Consider the following 19,320-nt stretch of genomic DNA (forward strand, 5'->3'; position numbering starts at 1 on the left):
GAAGAGAGGCCAATATGGGTGAGATATGCTCTCTCCTTCTAGTCCCCGTCAGTACTCTAGCTGCAGCATTTTGAATTAACTGAAGGCTTTTTAGGGAACTTTTAGGACAACCTGATAATAATGAATTACAATAGTCCAGCCTAGAGGAAATAAATGCATGAATTAGTTTTTCAGCATCACTCTGAGACAAGACCTTTCTGATTTTAGAGATATTGCGTAAATGCAAAAAAGCAGTCCTACATATTTGTTTAATATGTGCTTTGAATGACATATCCTGATCAAAAATGACTCCAAGATTTCTCACAGTATTACTAGAGGTCAGGGTAATGCCATCCAGAGTAAGGATCTGGTTAGACACCATGTTTCTAAGATTTGTGGGGCCAAGTACAATAACTTCAGTTTTATCTGAGTTTAAAAGCAGGAAATTAGAGGTCATCCATGTCTTTATGTCTGTAAGACAATCCTGCAGTTTAGCTAATTGGTGTGTGTCCTCTGGCTTCATGGATAGATAAAGCTGGGTATCATCTGCGTAACAATGAAAATTTAAGCAATACCGTCTAATAATACTGCCTAAGGGAAGCATGTATAAAGTGAATAAAATTGGTCCTAGCACAGAACCTTGTGGAACTCCATAATTAACTTTAGTCTGTGAAGAAGATTCCCCATTTACATGAACAAATTGTAATCTATTAGACAAATATGATTCAAACCACCGCAGCGCAGTGCCTTTAATACCTATGGCATGCTCTAATCTCTGTAATAAAATTTTATGGTCAACAGTATCAAAAGCAGCACTGAGGTCTAACAGAACAAGCACAGAGATGAGTCCACTGTCCGAGGCCATAAGAAGATCATTTGTAACCTTCACTAATGCTGTTTCTGTACTATGATGAATTCTAAAACCTGACTGAAACTCTTCAAATAGACCATTCCTCTGCAGATGATCAGTTAGCTAACAAACAAACAAGCAAACAAACACGACTGAAAACATAACCTCCTTGGCAGAGGTAAAAATGAAAATCCCACATCATATAAAAATACCGCATTTATCAAGCAAGCAATACAAATATGATCCATCTGTTCCTCTGGTGCAGATCCATGGTCCCAGACATATAGTCATGAAATGACATGAATTAGAAGCAGTGTGCTCTGATCATGTCCACATATACTGGTCAGGTGCGTCCAATTGGCCGCGCGCGTGTTCTGCCCAACACGCGTGTCTTGTGGACGGAGCACCACAGCACAGACACCGCATCATGTGGAACACAGCTCACGTGGGTGACGTGACAATCAGATCACCCGCTGCGTGTTCTGATCTGATGTCCTTTTTCAATCTGGGGGGGCTGTCAGTGTCCACCCCATGCACGCGCTAGCAGCAGCTTGTCGTCACCTTGGTGATATATGTTTTTATTTATGTCCAAATAAACACAGCAATCAGACACACAGTGGACAGGTGTGTCTGATTGCTGTATTGCTCCACACCTCCCGTGAGTGGAGCGCACACACCCACGTGTCAGTGTGTATTTGCAAAGTCACACTTGTGGGGAACTTAGACAGATTTCACAGCAGTATAACAGTGATTGTCTGCAGTCTCTTGTCATGCCAAAAGTGCGACCGGCCACACATTTTCTAAGTGCCATGTGAGTGGTGTTAAGTGTTTGTGTGTGTCACCTGGAATTTGGCTGACACCTGTTGCGAGAGGGTGCGATTGGTTCACACAGCGCACACTTTGTCTTTCAGGCGCTGGTTTGTGCAAACAGTTGTAGCAACAGGTGTACGAGGTGTTGGAGGCAGGAATGACATTACACGGTTTGCACACGATTCCTGTATCATTTGCACTAAGTGTGCACTTCATCCAAACTTCACACTATGAAGGGGCCCTTAGGGTGGTCATTGAATAAATGTTAAAAAAATAATTCATTTTCTGGTTTAGATTTAACCAACTTTCTTCAAAAATGGGGGGTGGGCTGATGCTTGATGTACAGTGTATCCGGAAAGTATTCACAACACTTCACTTTTTCAACAATTTGTTATGTTACAGTATTATTCCAAAATGGATTAAATATGTTTTTCCCTCAAAATTCTCCTCACAGTACTCCATAATCACATGAAAAAAGTTTTTTTTTTAATTTTGCAATTTTATTTAAAATGATAACAATTAAAAAAAAACAAACAAAGAAAACATGTACACAATAAATTTTGCATTTTACATTTTAAAAAAGTAGCATTTCCCCAATGTTTTTTTTATTTTTACCCCATTTGGTCTTAATCAAAAACTATTTTATTGTTGCATCATCCAGGAAATTCTAACACATACGCTAGCATTAGCTTGCCTTCCGTTGTGAGCAGTGTGAGTCCCGTTCTTGACTCAAATGCTATGTGTGCAAAGATTGTGTACATCACAGTCAAAGTTCATCACGTGTTTAACATGTTCCTCTGCAGTGCTTATCACATCACATTGTGATGTACAGAATAATCTGGGAAGAAGTGCAAAATTTGTTTTACAGTGATAACATGAGCACAGGTTCTCATTCCACAGACCAGTGAGCCGCCTCTGCCAAATGTATGCTGGCATATGCTCCAAATGACTGTTTTTACTTCAAATGGACACATATTTATCAGGCAGCATTTTGAGACAATTATTTTCTGTCATTTGTAACCATTTTGGAGGCTGCACAGAACTTCAAACGTCTCCACATAACGCAGCAAAGAAATGTCCATCAGAATATCATGATTGATATGGTCCGCAATCTGCGCGAGTCCCCCTGAAAGCCCCACAGGGACTGAGTGTCATTATCGCAGGACGTGTGCATTTTGGATTTGACAGTGTTTTCAAATTCATGGAATGTCAATGCCACCTATTTCCCTGTAAATGTTTCTGTAGTGAGGCAATGAATCAAATTTCATGCTCTAGCCATTTGTCTTTATTATGTGCCCTTGTCCTTTTCATTTGACACCAGCGTCTCAGGCTCCTCGGGGCTCTGCCGGAGAAGTCATAACATCAAAACAGAGAAGAACGCTTGATTGCAGGCCATTTTGCTTCTAGGGTCATGCTAGCAATATAAAATAGTTAATTAGAATCATCTTGTTGGAGGTAATTTGGTGATTATATTTACATATCAGCACGGGGAGCAATTTGTCTTCACTTTTCCAGACAGGCTGCACGCACTGACACTCCGTAAGCATGGCAGCAAAGACAGGCGGAGGGAGGAAGAGCGAGGATGGCTACACGGATGAAGCTCGGGGACTCTTATTTAGCTTGTTAATTAGCTTGAACCTTTTGATCCCAATTTAAAAAGCCGACATGTTGCAATGTGTGCGCCTTTTGTGTGTTGCTCCAAGCCAGATAAACTACGTTTCATTCCTGCGCCTTTCAAACACAGCCAGGGTAGTATTAGCTTTGCTTTGCATGGCTTCCACGTTAGCACTGGTCTTATCTATTCCCACATGCTATGTGTAAACTTGGTCACCTCTGACACCTCGGCTACATACAGTTACACACATGCTCCACAAGACCTTTTCTGCTCACTGTTTAAACACAATCAGGATTAACCAGAAGCAGTGCATGGGCTTAAGTCCTATTTAACTCAGGCTACGGACAATGAATGGACTCTGTCACTGTTTCATTGTGCCCCTTTTTAATCAAGCTTTCATTGTTATAGGTGAGCCGCAAATGTCAGCTCCTTGGATGTTCGATTCGCTCTAATTGCTGCTACGAGATCAGTCCGCGTGTGCATGTTTCGGAGAGGCGCAGTGAAACAAAGCAAGCGTCTGTGTGACAAGTGGATGTATAAGGGGAGCTGGCGTGGAATCCCTGGCGCGAGGGCAAAAGCAGGAGTTACTAATCAACTGTGAGGGAGTAGGCTACAGAAGACTCATCCTGGATTTCAACATCCCACCCCATGAGACACACAAAAAAGGAACAGATAAGACAAATCTCTTCAGGCCAAAACCCCTACAAATGAATGGCTATCATCAAAAATATCTCGGAGAAACAGAAATCCTTTCCTCCAAACATCGTCTTACATCTACTGCCCCCCTCCCCTTTCTCAGCGGTAACAAATATGCGGACTGGCTACCGTAGGGAATGTATAAGACTGAGAGGTTACCTCTCGAGCTCCAGTGCTTATCCCTCTGCTGATGGATTGCCAGGAGGTTGGAAGCCAATGTCAATTTAGTTAACACAGCCAATACCCAGAAGACTCCACTCAGCACCCGTTCTGCATGCAGCCAGGGCTATGTGGGATGTTCCTGCCTGTCGAGCTCAGTGTTTTACTGGCTGACGATCTACAGTGCAGGTTGGCCGAGGAGAACAGTGCGGTTAACCACAAAGTGATCCCCCGTGACTCATGAAGTCAGCGTGTCTGCGTGTGACCAGCTTCAGATATATGGAACCAGGCCGGCATAATCACAGACAGGGAGGCTGTAAATTTGGCTACTTTGAGATAGAACTCTGATTTACTAAATGTATTACTAATTCTGTTATGAATGAAAGGTATCAGAGGGCTAATGCATACCCTGCACACTCTACACACATGATACAAATGAACAAGTAAATATATTATGTTTATAATGGTGTTTTTGACTATGTATGGATTCTGTGTGATCACTACCTGCCATCTATTGACTCTACTCTACTGCCTCTACTGGTGGTTGGCTCTCACTGCGGTATTGTATCACTTCCTGTTCCGGAGCACAGCGGTGTATTGCTGTATCTGTTAGCTGTTTAATCTGCGCAGTTAGATTGATCTAGTTAACTAGATAACGATTTGTTTCACAGTGTAATCTTCACGTGCCTTAACTAAAGCACTCCCTCTGCTGAATCACCTCTAAATTATTTACACATTATTCACTTTGTGTGTTTTTAGGAATCCACTAGCTTAGCGCAGCTACTAGCTCTTAGCCGGTTTAGCATGGCGGCTTCTCCTGTCTCTCCCGCACTTTTCTGCTCTGGGTGTGAAATGTTTAGTTATTCCTCGGCCTCCTTTAGCAGTAATGGTACTTGTAATAAGTGTAGCTTATTCGTAGCTTTGAAGGCCAAGCTGGGTGAATTGGAGACTCGGCTCCGCACCTTGGAAAATCCTACAGCTAGCCAGGCCCCTGTAGTCGGTGCGGACCAAGGTAGCTTAGCTGCCGTTTGTTCCCCTCCAGCAGATCCCGAGCACCCGGGAAAGCAGGCCGACTGGGTGACTGTGAGGAGGAAGCGTAGTCCTAAACAGAAGCCCCGTGTACACCGCCAACCCGTTCACATCTCTAACCGTTTTTCCCCACTCGGTGACACATCCGCCGAGGAACAAACTCTGATTATTGGTGACTCTGTTTTGAGAAATGTGAAGTTAGCGACACCAGCAACCATAGTCAAATGTCTTCCGGGAGCCAGAGCAGGCGACATTGAAGGAAATTTGAAACTGCTGGCTAAGGCTAAGAGTAAATTTGGTAAGATTGTAATTCACGTCGGCAGTAATGACACCCGGTTACGCCAATCGGAGGTCACTAAAATTAATATTGAATCGGTGTGTAACTTTGCAAAAACAATGTCGGACTCTGTAGTTTTCTCTGGGCCCCTCCCCAATCGGACCGGGAGTGACATGTTTAGCCGCATGTTCTCCCTGAATTGCTGGCTGTCTGAGTGGTGTCCAAAAAATGAGGTGGCCTTCATAGATAATTGGCAAAGCTTCTGGGGAAAACCTGGTCTTGTTAGGAGAGACGGTATCCATCCCACTTTGGATGGAGCAGCTCTCATTTCTAGAAATCTGGCCAATTTTCTTAAATCCTCCAAACCGTGACTATCCAGGGTTGGAACCAGGAAGCAGAGTTGTAGTCTTACACACCTCTCTGCAGCTTCTCTCCCCCTGCCATCCCCTCATTACCCGATCCCCGTAGAGACGGTGCCTGCTCCCAGACCCCCAATAACCAGCAAAAATCTTTTTAAGCATAAAAATTCAAAAAGAAAAAATAATATAGCACCTTCAACTGCACCACAGACTAAAACAGTTAAATGTGGTCTATTAAACATTAGATCTCTCTCTTCTAAGTCCCTGTTAGTAAATGATATAATAATTGATCAACATATTGATTTATTCTGCCTTACAGAAACCTGGTTACAGCAGGATGAATATGTTAGTTTAAATGAGTCAACACCCCCGAGTCACACTAACTCCCAGAACGCTCGTAGCACGGGCCGAGGCGGAGGATTAGCAGTAATCTTCCACTCCAGCTTATTAATTAATCAAAAACCCAGACAGAGGTTTAATTCATTTGAAAGCTTGACTCTTAGTCTTGTCCATCCAAATTGGAAGTCCCAAAAAACAGTTTTATTTGATGTTATCTATCGTCCACCTGGTCATTACTGTGAGTTTCTCTGTGAATTTTCGGACCTTTTGTCTGACTTAGTGCTTAGCTCAGATAAGATAATTATAGTGGGCGATTTTAACATCCACACAGATGCTGAGAATGACAGCCTCAACGCTGCATTTAATCTATTGTTAGACTCGATTGGCTTTGCTCAAAATGTAAATGAGTCCACCCACCACTTTAATCATACCTTAGATCTTGTTATGACTTATGGTATGGAAATTGAAGACTTAACAGTATTCCCTGAAAACCCCCTTCTGTCTGATCATTTCTTAATAACATTTACATTTACTCTGATGGACTACCCAGCAGTGGGTAATAAGTTTCATTACAGTAGAAGTCTTTCAGAAAGTGCTGTAACTAGGTCTAAGGATATGATTCCTTCTTTATGTTCTCCAATGCCATATATCAACACAGGGCAGAGCAGCTACCTAAACTCTGTGAGTGAGATAGATTATCTCGTCAGTAGTTTTATATCCTCATTGAGGACAACTATGGATGCTGTAGCTCCTCTGAAAAAGAGAGCCTTACATCAGAAGTGCCTGACTCCGTGGTATAACTCACAAACTCGCAGCTTAAAGCAGATAACCCGTAAGTTGGAGAGGAAATGGCGTCTCGCTAATTTAGAAGATCTTCACTTAGCCTGGAAAAAGAGTCTGTTGCTCTATAAAAAAGCCCTCCGTAAAGCTAGGACATCTTACTACTCATCACTAATTGAAGAAAATAAGAACAACCCCAGGTTTCTTTTCAGCACTGTAGCCAGGCTGACAAAGAGTCAGAGCTCTATTGACCCGAGTATTCCTTTAACTTTAACTAGTAATGACTTCATGACTTTCTTTGCTAATACAATTTTACTTGTTAGAGAAAAAATTACTCATAATAATCCGAAAGACATATCATTCTCTTTGGCTGCTTTCAGTGATGCTGGTATTTGGTTAGACTCTTTCTCTCCGATTGTTCTGTCTGAGTTATTTTCATTAGTTACTTCCTCCAAACCATCAACATGTCTATTAGACCCCATTCCTACCAGGCTGCTCAAGGAAGCCCTACCATTAATTAATGCTTCGATCTTAAATATGATCAATCTATCTTTATTAGTTGGCTATGTAACATACGCTTTTAAGGTGGCAGTAATTAAACCATTACTTAAAAAGCCATCACTTGACCCAGCTATCTTAGCTAATTATAGGCCAATCTCCAACCTTCCTTTTCTCTCAAAAATTCTTGAAAGGGTAGTTGTAAAACAGCTAACTGATCATCTGCAGAGGAATAGTCTATTTGAAGAGTTTCAGTCAGGGTTTAGAATTCATCATAGTACAGAAACAGCATTAGTGAAGGTTACAAATGATCTTCATGCATTTATTTCCTCTAGGCTGCCTTCAGTTAATTCAAAATGCTGCAGCTGGAGTACTGAGGGACTAGAAGGAGAGAGCATATCTCACCCATATTGGCCTCTCTTCATTGGCTTCCTGTTAAGTCTAGAATAGAATTTAAAATTCTTCTTCTTACTTATAAGGTTTTGAATAATCAGGTCCCATCTTATCTTAGGGACCTCATAGTACCATATCACCCCAATAGAGCGCTTCGCTCTCAGACTGCAGGCTTACTTGTAGTTCCTAGGGTTTGTAAGAGTAGAATGGGAGGCAGAGCCTTCAGCTTTCGGGCTCCTCTCCTCTGGAACCAGCTCCCAATTCGGATCAGGGAGACAGACATCCTCTCTACTTTTAAGATTAGGCTTAAAACTTTCCTTTTTGCTAAAGCTTATAGTTAAGGCTGGATCAGGTGACCCTGAACCATCCCTTAGTTATGCTGCTATAGACTTAGACTGCTGGGGGGTTCCCATGATGCACTGAGTGTTTCTTTCTCTTTTTGCTCTGTATGCACCACTCTGCATTTAATCATTAGTGATTGATCTCTGCTCCCACCACAGCATGTCTTTTTCCTGGTTCTTTCCCTCAGCCCCAACCAGTCCCAGCAGGAGACTGCCCCTCCCTGGGCCTGGTTCTGCTGGAGGTTTCTTCCTGTTAAAAGGGAGTTTTTCCTTCCCGCTGTCGCCAAGTGCTTGCTAACAGGGGGTCGTTTTGACCGTTGGGGTTTTTCCGTAATCATTGTATGGCTTTGCCTTACAATATAAAGCGCCTTGTGGCAACTGTTTGTTGTGATTTGGCACTATATAAATAAAATTGATTTGATTTGATTTGTGTGACTTCATCATGAAGTTCTACATTCCATTCAATCACAAATATTTTGCTGAACAGCATAGGTCTTAGATCATCCATCTAGGCTTCTTGGTTGTTGAGATATACAAGAAAAGTGCTATTGGACCATTGAACTTTGAACAAACTAGTCCAAAATCTAAGCACCTCCAGAAATTTATTCAAGTAATATTCCCACCAAGGGTAAAGGAAATCCTGTTTTGATTTATCTTGTCCACAAGTACACATTCATACAAGCCGGTGAAAACAATACCCTGATTTCACCACATTGCCAATGTGCAGATTAATTAAGGAGTTTAATGTAAACCTAGAAATATGGTAACCACCCCATGCAGGTTTATGCTTTTAGATGGTTGTGTTATTGTACCTTCAGCTCCTTCAGTTGATTACCCAGAATGTGGTGTTTGGTTAGTATGCTACCTGATGCACGAGTTTTACTCCTGCAGTACTGCAGTTTTGCACCGTCTTGCACAGATGGTTGCATGTCTGCTTGTCTAAATTGTTCCATGTAGCCAGTGGGGGCTGTGCACAATGTATCAGAATACTACCCAAAGCAGTGAAGCGAACTTTTTTGTTAGATGATTAGCTTTTCAGCGAACTCCAAAAACCATCAGCGGACTTCCACTAAATTTGGTTCTGCTATCTTAGTCCGCTGATGTTTTTTTTGCTGCCATAGTTAGTAACGGTCAAAAACATTTGTAAACCCTACAGTCATACATGTGGGTTTCTTTCTGCTACGTGTTTTGCAGCAGTCAGGCAGCTGTGAGGAGCTGAGCTCAACTCTACCCCAGCAGAAACAGCCTGGCTGCCAGGCTGCTAAAACAACAACAACAACAAAAAATCATTTACATTTATAACATCCAGTGCTCCAGATGTGAGGCAGAAGTCATGAAAGGCAAATCAGGTTTGGCTTATGGTTTTGATTTATAAACCAAATTAATCCAAATAGTTTATCTACATTGTCAACTCTGTCAATTTTACAAAGTGAAAATATAACACATATCTTTTAATTTAAAAATAATGCACTAATTCTGAAGGTTTGAACATTAACACACACAGATGCCAAAATGCATTATGGGGAAATGAGCCTCTGCTCATCACTGATTGGTTGGTTTACTATATATAAAAACAAACTCACATGTTACTGTAACGTAAGTGTGATTCAGCACAACGACCATGTAGTATTTGGGTGGGCGCGATTCACACTGCCATCCAGTTGCATAGAACACTGCCATCATTAACAGATTAGCGGTTATCAAAGCTAACCTTTTGGTTAGCTGTGCCCACCACTGACCAGAACACACTAAGGAAGCCCAGAGTATAGATGTTGAATGCAGTATGCAAAGGTGGACAAACTGCAATTCCAAGTGACTAAACATTTTTGGCTTTGGAACAAGCCTCTTAAGCTCAAGTCTGAGTTGCCTGGCAACCTTACAACTTACAGTGGGGTAAAAAAGTATTTAGTCAGTCCCTGATTGTGCAAGTTCTCCTACTTAGAAAGATGACAGAGGTCTGTAATTTTCATCATAGGTACACTTCAACTATGAGAGACAAAATGAGAAATAAAAAATCCAGGAAATCACATTGTAGGATTTTTAAAGAATTTATTTGTAAAATATGGTGGAAAATAAGTATTTGGTCAATAAGACAATTTCAACTCAGTACTTTGTAACATAATCTTTGTTGGCAATGACAGAGCTGAAACATTTCCTCTAAGTCTTCACCAGGTTTGCACACACTGAAGCTGGTATTTTGGCCCATTCCTCCATGCAGATCTCCTCTAGAGCAGTGATGTTTTGGGGCTGTTGCTGGACTGACTGGCTTGGCCATTCCAGGACCTTGAAATGCTTTTTACGGAGCCACTCCTTCATTGCCCGAGCAGTGTGTTTGGGATTATTGTCATGCTGGAAGACCCAGCCATGTTGCCTCTTCAATGCTCTCACTGATGGAAGGAGATTTTGGCTTAAAATCTCATGATACGTGGCCCCGTTCATGATTCCCTTAACACGGATCAGTCGTCCTTTCCCCTTTGCAGAAAAACAACTCCAAAGCATGCTTCATAGTAGGTGTGGTGTTCTTGGGATGCAACTCAGCATTTGTCTTCCTCCAAACATGACTAGTTGAGTTTTTACCACAAAGTTCTATTTTAGTTTCATCTGACCACATGATATTCTCCCAATCCTCTTCTGGATCATCCATATGCTCTCTGGCAAACTTCAGATGGGCCTGGACATATACTGGCTGAAGCAGGGGGACATGCCTGGCACTGCAGGATTTGAGTCCATTTCTGTGTAGTGTGTAGCCTTTGTTACTTTGGTCCCAGCTCTCTGCAGGTCCTTCATCAGGTCCTTCCGTGTAGTTCTGGGATTTTTGTTCACCGTTCTCATGATCATTTTGTCCCCACGGGATGACATCTTGCGTGGAGCCTCAGATCGTGGGAGATTATCAATGGTCTTGTATGTCTTCCATTTTCTTACAATTACTCCCACAGCTGATTTATTCACACCAACCTGCTTGCCTATTGTAGATTCACTCTTCACAGCCTGGTGCACATCTACAATTTTCTTCCTGGTGTCCTTCGACAGCTCTTTGGTCTTGGCCATGGTTGAGTTTGGAGTCTGACTGTTTGAGGCTGTGGACAGGTGCCTTTTAGATAAGTTCCAACAGAAGCCATTAATACAGGTTACAGGTGGAGGACAGAATAGCTTCTTAAAGAAGAAGATACAGGTCTGTGAGAGCCAGAAATCTTACTTGTTTGTGGGTGACCAAAATTCTTGAAAAATCCTACGTTGTGATTTCCTGGAATTTTTTTTCTCATTTTGTCTCTCATAGTTGAAGTGTATCTATAATGAAAAATACAGACCTCTGTCATCTTTTGAAGTAGGAGAACTTGCACAATCATGGACTGACTAAATACTTTTTTCACCCCACTGTACTTTCTGTTAAATGTTTTCAGTTTAGGGTTAGAAAAAGAGTAACGGTTTGGGTTGAATTTCTCTGGAATGCATTAAATGTCTGGAAATATCAACAGTACGTCTGGACCAGTACAGTCACTTTGCACACTCCCCGATGTCTTCTGTAGTAGAGCAGAATTCTGATATGTCCAGTTCACTTTGTAACTTATTCAGCCCTTTCATGTTGTAACCCTTTAACCTCAGATATAACTCATGTAGAAAAAAAGGAGAATAAATTTCATGAAAGCTGGCTAATTTCTGCATAATGGTGGGCACATAGCAAGCCACATTTTTCAACAAGAGTGACTATAATATCATGAAATTATCCTCTTTCTGAATAGTCTGCAATCAGCAAGTATTATCTGTTTTGATGAAAAGCATCAATTGATGTAACAGTGCAATCATATGCACATGTAAGGAGACATCTGCAGTTTATTACGCTGATTATTTTCATTGGGAAAGCAAACAATGAATGACGTTCTCTAAAAATGTAATTACATGTCTGGAATTCTGTTTCAAGAAAAACCTAGTCCTTTATGAATGCCATGATTTCAAATGTCTGAAAAAGTCTGCTGGAAATGCCAAAAAAAAAAAAAATAGTATGCGCAGTGATTGCCCACACATTCATGTGAGTATCCTAAGACCGTAATACTATACTATCTACATCGTACGGCTAAATGTTCATGATCAGTCATATTTTGGCTTTACCAAATCATTTGCTGTTTACTCTCTTGTTCTGTGGTTGCAAGTATTTTGCATAACACAAAAGAGCTTTGTTAGTTTGATTGGTACTTTAATAAAAGTATAATAATCAGAGCACTGAGTCCATTTAATGTCCCACTCAGCCTATTGGTGTCAGTCTTTTTCAGGAATTCCCAGAAATCTGGGTATTTACTTCTGTGGTAAACATTTCTGGGTTATTTTTGTTTTCGTGGCCTGTGTCGGATTTAGTCTGTGGTTTGATTTCACAATGTTCATATTTGTAAAATTGATGAAACGCCACAGTGGATGTTAAGGTGCGTTTACACATAATGACGACAAGTCACGAATGCCACGAAGTACACATTCTTGGCCGCTGATCACGAATGTGATTATTCGGGGCAGAGGCGTCAGGTGTCCACAGGAACTGCTGCAACCTGTTACCATGCATTCCGATTAATGGCACGTGTTGCTGGAGAATTATCAGGAACCATTTCGAAGGGTCAAGAATAAGTTTTCGCACTGTTGCGCATCGTTAAGTTCTGTCACACTGTGAATGAGGTGAATTGTCTCCACGCACACACCCATATTCATCCATCAGCTGCTGAACAATTCAGATCACTCCAGTTTGCTCCGCAGAAGAGAACTTGAGACTGCATGTTTAGTTGGGCTCTGTGCCACTCCATGGCACAGAGAGGAGGAGGAGACAGACAGCCAGATGTGTGACTCCACGCGGCTTTCGTCATGCTGGGTTTTCCCAAACATGAGACACATGCAGCAAGTGAAACACCTGCAGGAGCATGCTGAGGAGCATTGGAACAAAACTTGACTTGGCGTCACTGTCCTTCTTCAGCATTACTGCAGCAATGAAACTGAATGCGGTGCAGCAGGGTTTAATTGTGCACACGTCAGAGAAGAACTCTGTCACGCTTTATTAAGGATTGCGTGACATTCGTGAAGATTTTTTTGACAGCCAAAAACATGCTCCACGAAAATCACGAATATCACGCACCAACACGCACTATTAAGAAACCTATTCGGATGCATTAAGTTATGTTAAAAATGTCAGAAATGTGCCAAGAATGATGCAAATATGACATTCATAACCCGTACTGCCTATGAGTAAACGCAGCATTAAGTCTCAGGGTTTCTCGTCCCGATCCAAGCCTGAAGGATAAATGTGACATACCACTGCTTGTCTACACAGCAGCAAATGAGATTTTAATGTGAACTTTGTGTCATGTTGAAACTACAAAACAGGTCGATGAAAATGTTCTGCTGGAGGGAGACTATTTATGGTTAATCGGGAACAGTGATGCCACCAAGGATTTTGGGCCCCATGAAAAGAAATTTTGTTGCTCCCCCAACTCCCAGTAGCCAGAAAATCGATACTGTTTTACATAAAACTATGCATTGAATGGTATTTAAACTGTCATTCCCATATTTGTGAAAAGCAAAGCATAATTTGACAATTACTTGGTAGGGGAAGCACTGAAAATACAATGCAATTCATTTTGATTAAATTATTTGCTGTAAGAGTGATGCTAGCCTGAAAAAAATACATATATGAGGCTATATATGTTTGTTGCTATTTAATGTTCTGATTTCCAGAAAATGTAAACCTTTCTCTGACTAGATTGAGAGCAGTCACCCAGTCTGCATGCACAAGAAATGTTCTCTGTTCCTATTGCAAAGCAGAGAGATGATAGTCCCAAACCACTGACCAAACACTATATTTCAGTGATAGCTGATGCTTTTTAAACTATTAAAATTGTTCTGAAATAAATACAGACTATAGTTTTTTGTTGCTGTTGTTGTTTTTATTTCAGAATGATTTTTTTTAATTATTATTTTAATGTGTTTTCTTCATAAAATCGATTAATTCAACACACAGCTGTTCACCTCATATCAGGGACTCCTGGGCTAGTTCAGGTGGGGCGGGAGAGGCGTAACTGACAGACGTGCTGCTGATCCGGATGTGTCTGTGCAGAACATGAGTCATTTTTTGAGCAGAACAGCTTGCTAAACATTTGCCTGCATTGATTATTTAACTGAAACAACAGTGAAATGTATAAATCCAGAGTTTTTTTTTTTCGGAAATATGAGCTAACATGGGGAGAAAAGTGAGCTAGCTTATGGACAAAGTTAGGAACAGATAACAGGCTAGCATTCTAGAACTTTTCATCATAGACCCACCTTGCCTATGAAAAAACTGGGTGATATACTGTCAACACTTTGCGTCTTTCTCCTGTCTCAGCTTTTTTTTATGTTTTTTTTTTTACTCTCTGAGCTCTCTGAGCTGAGCTGTCTTGCCTCTCTTCCTCCACTCATCTGTGAAAATTTCTGCTGCAGTCTGTGGGAGCAGGTGGACTGAACCATGTTGCGTAAATATGTGTGTGTGTGGGGGGGGGGGGGGGGGGGGGGGGTTGAGAAATGTTTCCAAAACAATAAACTTCGTGTTACCAATACATTGTAAATAAAATATATCTGTGATTGTAAATTTAGAACTGAGTCATATTATTTTGTCATTATTATACTTGGGCCTGTATGAATCCTTGTCCTTATTCTCCCCTTTTTGACACCCCTGATCAAGAATAAATTAAAATGGGCTTGGTTTGAGCAAAAAGGACCAAAACGCTAACCTGACTTTTTTTTTTTTAATCATCGTTTATATGGAAAAGCTAACACTCCTGCTTTGTCTTTGATGTAATTATGTCATCTTTTTGACATAATTCATTGTCAGTTAATGTGATTCAAGTCAAATCAAATCAAATCAATTTTATTTATATAGCGCCAAATCACAACAAACAGTTGCCCCAAGGCGCTTTATATTGTAAGGCAAAAGCCATACAATAATTACAGAAAAAACCCAATGGTCAAAACTTCCCCCTGTGAGCAAGCACTTGGCAACAGTGGGAAGGAAAAACTCCCTTTTAACAGGAAGAAACCTCCAGCAGAACCAGGCTCAGGGAGGGGCAGTCTTCTGCTGGGACTGGTTGGGGCTGAGGGGAGAGAATCAGGAAAAAGACATGCTGTGGAAGAGAGCAGAGATCAATCACTAATGATTAAATGCAGAGTGGTGCATACAGAGCAAAAAGAGAAAGAAACACTCAGTGCATCATGGGAACCCCCCAGCAGTCTAAGTCTATAGCAGCATAACTAAGGGATGGTTCAGGGTCACCTGATCTAGCCCTAACTATAAGCTTTAGCAAAAAGGAAAGTTTTAAGCCTAATCTTAAAAGTAGAGAGGGTGTCTATCTCCCTGATCTGAATTGGGAGCTGGTTCCACAGGAGAGGAGCCTGAAAGCTGAAAGCTCTGCCTCCCATTCTACTCTTACAAACCCTAGGAACTACAAGTAAGCCTGCAGTCTGAGAGCGAAGCGCTCTATTGGGGTGATATGGTACTATGAGGTCCCTAAGATAAGATGGGACCTGATTATTCAAAACCTTATAAGTAAGAATTTTAAATTCTATTCTAGAATTAACAGGAAGCCAATGAAGAGAGGCCAATATGGGTGAAATATGCTCTCTCCTTCTAGTCCCTGTCAGTACTCTAGCTGCGGCATTTTGAATTAACTGAAGGCATTTCAGGGAACTTTTAGGACAACCTGATAATAATGAATTACAATAGGCCAGCCTAGAGGAAATAAATGCATGAATTAGTGTTTCAGCATCACTCTGAGACAAGACCTTTCTAATTTTAGAGATATTGCGCAAATGCAAAAAAGCAGTCCTACATATATATTTGCTTAATATGCACATTGAAGGACATATCCTGATCAAAAATGACTCCAAGATTTCTCACAGTATTACTAGAGGTCAGGGTAATGCCATCCAGAGTAAGGATCTGGTTAGACACCATGTTTCTAAGATTTATGGGGCCAAGTACAATAACTTCAGTTGTATCTGAATTTAAAAGCAGGAAATTAGAGGTCATCCATGTCTTTATGTCTGTAAGACATTCCTGCAGTTTAACTAATTGGTGTGTGTCCTCTGGCTTCATGGATAGATAAAGCTGGGTATCATCTGCGTAACAATGGAAATGTAAGCAATGCTTTCTAATAATACTGCCTAAGGGAAGCATGTATAAAGTGAATAAAATTGGTCCTAGCACAGAACCTTGTGGAACTCCATAATTAACCTTAGTCTATGAAGAAGACTCCCCATTTACATGAACAAATTGTAATCTATTAGATAAATATGATTCAAACCACCGCAGCACAGTGCCTTTAATACCTATGGCATGCTCTAATCTCTGTAATAAAATTTTATGGTCAACAGTATCAAAAGCAGCACTGAGGTCTAACAGGACAAGCACAGACATGGGTCCACTGTCTGAGGCCATAAGAAGATCATTTGTAACCTTCACTAATGCTGTTTCTGTACTATGATGAATTCTAAAACCTGACTGAAACTCTTCAAATAGACCATTCCTCTGCAGATGATCAGTTAGCTGTTTTACCCTTTCAAGAATTTTTGAGAGAAAAGGAAGGTTGGAGATTGGCCTATAATTAGCTAAGATAGCTGGGTCAAGTGATGGCTTTTTAAATAATGGTTTAATTACTGCCACCTTAAAAGCCTATGGTACATAGCCAACTAATAAAGATAGATTGATCATATTTAAGATCGAAGCATTAATTAATGGTAGGGCTTCCTTGAGCAGCCTGGTAGGAATGGGGTCTAATAGACATGTTGATGGTTTGGAGGAAGTAACTAATGAAAATAACAGACAGAACAACCAGAGAGAAAGAGTCTAACCAAATACCAGCATTACTGAAAGCAGCCAAAGATAACGATATGTCTTGGGATGGTTATGAGTAATTTTTTCTCTAATAGTTAAAATTTTATTAGCAAAGACAGTCATGAAGTCATTACTAGTTAAAGGAATACTCGGCTCAATAGAGCTCTGACTCTTTGTCAGCCTGGCAACAGTGCTGAAAAGAAACCTGGGGTTGTTCTTATTTTCTTCAATTAGTGATGAGTAGTAAGATGTCCTAGCTTTACGGAGGGCTTTTTTATAGAGCAACAGACTCTTTTTCCAGGCTAAGTGAAGATCTTCTAAATTAGTGAGACGCCTTTTCCTCTCCAACTTATGGGTTATCTGCTTTAAGCTGCGAGTTTGTGAGTTATACCACGGAGTCAGGCACTCCTGATTTAAGGCTCTCTTTTTCAGAGGAGCAACATCATCCAAAGTTGTGCTCAATGAGGATGTAGAACTATTGACAAGATAATCTATCTCACTCACAGAGTTTAGGTAGCTACTCTGCACTGTGTTGGTATATGGCACTGGAGAACATAACAAAGAAGGAATAATATCCTTAAACCTAGTTACAGCGCTTTCCGAAAGACTTCTACTGTAATGAAACTTAAAAGCTAACACTCCTGCTTTGTCTTTGATGTAATTATGTCATCTTTTTGGCATAATTCATTGTCAGTTAATGTGATTCAAGTCATTACAGACAAATCAAACTGTCTTTGAATCTACTTCAAACCGTCTCCATGCAAACATGATATATTAGCCTGCTAAATCTACATTTTATGGTTTCTTCTGTTACATGCTTTCTGTTGCAAGTTGGAAGTTGATAATTCAGTTGGCATTTCTGATGTTAATGCATGGATGTGAACAAACAAACAAACAAACAAACTCATGGCCAGGGACATTAAGCTCCTTTCTGCTGTTTTTCATCCAGCAGTTTGGGAGAGGTATTTCATGAGTTTGTGACCTGCCAGGACAGGAACATCAAAATCCACAATTCAAACTCACTCTACAGGGATCTTGCCTGAGTTTCCAAATTGGAATTCTGACTTCTGAATTCTGATTCTGAAGTGCCATGGAACACAGCATGATTTTTGCAAATTCAATGCAGTATATGAAGTAATATATGATTTGTATGATTCAGTTTTTTTCATTTTAATATTTATGTTATCTATATATGTATGCAATTGTGAATTAATTTGTGAATATTTACAAATAAATAGTTGAATGCCAACATGTGTTGCTTTTGTCATCCATAATGGCCCCTTCACACATAACATGAAGTTGGGCGAATGAAGGTGAAACAAAACAAATTTGGGAACCTCGAAAAATTCCAGCCACTGTTGGGAGGGACACACAGTCAGACAGCTGTACATTATGGATTTAAAATTGTCTCATTAATATTTGTAAATGCACGCAGGGTGATCTACAAATAATCATTGATTTGCAAATGTGTTCAGATATCCACAAATGCAAATTTCATATTTGTAACTTGTAAATTGGTCTTTGCAAATAATGTTGTATTTGCAAACTTAATTTGTAAAAAAAAAAAAAAAAAAATTACATTTGTAAAACTGGAAATTGTATTTGTGAATTGAGTTTCAGCATTTGTGGATCACCAATTACACTCATTCATCGCTTTCCTCTGCAACGTCATTTTTAGACATTATTTTCGCAAAATCCACACAGATCCACAAACAAATGCCTACTGATTCACAAATACACACTCACGCACACTGGATATCCACTAGATGGCAGTGTGGTTCCATTCATTGATGTGGCTGAAACTATATGCTCCCGGATGAGAGAAGACCGACATTTCAGAACAAATCATTTCACATTACCGTAATGGAGGTGTCTGATGGATGGGTATCTATGTGGTGATATTGTCTGCAAGGTCAGTTATTTTTTTAAATTATGATGTGTCCGCAGATTTCATCATGGGGAGGGGGGTGCGGGTGTTAGTGTTGTACTCTTTAACGCAGTGGTTCAAATAAGCGTATTAAACAGCATTGCGCCTGTGCGTGCTCCGTGACACAGACATGCTGCAAAATTCTTCTTTTAAAAACTTGAAAGTTCTAAAAGTTTGCGATGTACAGTGTACACATGCTACATTTAGCTAAGCTTCGCACAGGAACCACACAGTGTCACCGCAGCAACCAACCAGTCCCGCTTTACGACAACTGTCGCAACAGCCAGGCTTTGAGTCGCATTTATTCTCAAAACTCCGCGGATCCGAGGAAACTGATTTGTATCTACACAGATCAGTGTCCGCGGACTTATAAAACTTGCATGGTGTCGTAAAAAAAAAACGCTTTGCGATAAGCATTTTAAAAACTCA

General features: G+C 40.6%; 1 protein-coding gene across 1 annotated transcript in view; it reads left to right on the plus strand.

Annotated features, from left to right (window-relative positions):
* LOC117513832 (glutamate receptor ionotropic, kainate 3) overlaps window positions 1-19,320 on the plus strand; it is a 466,610-nt gene that overhangs the window by 12,266 nt on the left and 435,024 nt on the right.

The sequence above is a fragment of the Thalassophryne amazonica genome, chromosome 7 (assembly GCF_902500255.1).
Source record: "Thalassophryne amazonica chromosome 7, fThaAma1.1, whole genome shotgun sequence".
Taxonomy (NCBI): Eukaryota; Metazoa; Chordata; class Actinopteri; order Batrachoidiformes; family Batrachoididae; genus Thalassophryne; species Thalassophryne amazonica.